Here is a 2,500-nt window from a genome sequence, read left to right on the forward strand (position 1 = left end):
TTTTGAAAAGGTTCTTTAAATCTTGCGGGTTTGCAACTCATAAGAGCGTCACTTTCAACGTCCCCGGCATTGGATTGAGTTTCTAAAAACAACCGTGCACACCGAGGTTAAACTTTACCGGCTCCACTCCGACTCGCCGCTCGCCCACAAATCCGAAGGCAACAAAACATTTGTTTTTAATTTTGATGAAATTTTTTGAAAACATTGGCTTGGCAAGCCCCAATCCGCGACTATCCACCCACCGCCACCCCACACGGGTGGTTGTTGTTGCGAAATGAGGTTGTGGTCGACATGCCCGTGCATTTGAGAAGGAGTTCCTAGCACTCCATGCTCTCCCATGCCAAAAAATAGCCTAGACAACCCCATTTCGCAACTTTCCACGCCTTTTTTTTCCTCCCTCACCCATGGCGGCGGCGTGGTGGCGGCGGCCGGATTCCGGCCACCACCGCCATGGGTGGCAGCCCCCCGACCCCGACACCAAACCCATAATACCGAGGCAACATATCGAGGCAACATGACATGGGTGTGGCGTGGGGGAAGGGGGCTGCAGCTAGGAAGGCATGGGCTGCCATGCATATGCAGGCAACACACACCCCCCTATATAGCATTTTATGCATTTAGCCCTTTGACAGGAAGAGACATCACCTATGCGCGAGGAGTCATAATGGGCTCTAAATAATTCAATACAAGGTATTTGGACGTGATTTTTTGCAGGGATACTAAGAAACATGCAATCTATGATGGGAAAAAGTTTCATAAATTTTTGAAGTCGGGAAGTATTTTTTATTAGTTTTAGAAGTCGTAAAATTGAAAAAATCATTAAAACAAATCCGGGAGGAATTGTTTAGTTTTGTAAGTTGGAGAAGGTCCTAAAAATCATAGACTACTTATGGGGAGCTTATTGTGCGAGGAAATTTCAATAAAAACGGGGTTTGACAAGATTTGAAAAATTCTGTCGACATTTGAAAAAACCTGGAACCATGCTGCCGGCATGCTGCGCACATGCTGCGCGCATGCTGCGCGCAGACTGCGCGCATGCCATGGCAGGACAAGTTTTGCTAGCCTCACTGTCTACAGATGCGCAAGCTGCGCGCACGCTGCGCACAGGCTGCGCGCATGCTGCGCACAGACTGCGCGCACGCTGCGCGCATGCCATGGCAGGACAAGTTTCGCTAGCCTCACTGTCGACAGATGCGCAAGCTGCGCGCAAGCTCCGCGCACGCTGCGCACAGCCTGTGCGCATGTTGTGCGCATGCTGCGCGCAGGCTGCGCGCAGGCGCCGCGCATGCCATGGCAGGACAAGTTTCGCTAGCCTCACTGTCGACAGATGCGCAAGCTGCGTGCACGCTGCGCACAGGCTGCGCACAGCGCATGCCATGGCAGGACAAGTTCGCTAGCCTCACTGTCGACAGATGCGCAAGCTGCGCGCACAGGCTGCGCGCACGCCATGGCAGGACAAGTTTCGCTAGCCTCACTGTCGACAGAATCAGCACGCTGCGCGCAAGCTGCGCGCACGCTGCCGGCATGGTGCGCGCACGCTGCCGGCATGGTGCGCGCACGCTGCCGGCATGGTGCGCGCACGCTGCCGGCATGCTGTGCGCACGCTGCGCGCGCGCATGGCAGGACAAGTTTCGAAAATTTCTGTCGACAGTCTCAGCAGCGCGCACGCTGCCGACATGCTGTGCGCACGCTGCGCACAGGCTGCCGGCATGCTGCGCGCAGCCCATGGCAGGACAAGGTCCGAAAAATTCTGTCGACATTTTTACGCCGTGGTAGGCTTCCGCTTCGCGTCACTTTGTCGACATTCAAGCCTACCATTTGTATTGAATTTTTCAAACCTTGTCAAACCCCATTATTCAAATGTCGAAAAATTTTGTCGACATTTTTACGCCATGATAGGCTTCCGCTTCGCGTCACTTTGTCGGAATGCATCGCATGGCGAGGCAAGGCCACGGCATGCCAAGGCGAAGGCAACGCATGGCTTGAATGGCTTGGTCAAGGCCACATCATGGGCACGGCATGCCAAGGCAAGGCGAGGCAAGCCATCCTTAGCCTCGCCTACACTCACTTTCTCGGAATGCATTGGATGATGAGCAATTCCAAGGTAAGGCAACGCATGGCTTGAATGGCTTGGTGTAGGCCACAACTTGGGCATGGCATGCCAATGCAAGGCAAGGCAAGGCAAGCCATCCTTAGCCTCGCCTACACTCACTTTCTCGGAATGCATTGGATGATGAGCAATTCCAAGGTAAGGCAACGCATGGCTTGAATGGCTTGGTGTAGGCCACAACTTGGGCATGGCATGCCAATGCAAGGCAAGGCAAGCCACGCCATCCGAAGCCTCCAATAACCTCACTTTCTCGGAATGCCTTGAATGGGCACGGCATGTGAGGGCAAGGCAAGGTCCTAAATATCATTTTGTAAGTTGGAGAAGGTCCTAAAAATCATAGACTTAATTATAGGGAGCTTATTGTGCGAGGAAATTTCAATAAAAATGGGG

The sequence above is a fragment of the Prunus avium genome, unplaced genomic scaffold (assembly GCF_965620075.1).
Source record: "Prunus avium unplaced genomic scaffold, drPruAviu1.hap1.1 HAP1_SCAFFOLD_68, whole genome shotgun sequence".
In the NCBI taxonomy this organism is placed as follows: domain Eukaryota; kingdom Viridiplantae; phylum Streptophyta; class Magnoliopsida; order Rosales; family Rosaceae; genus Prunus; species Prunus avium.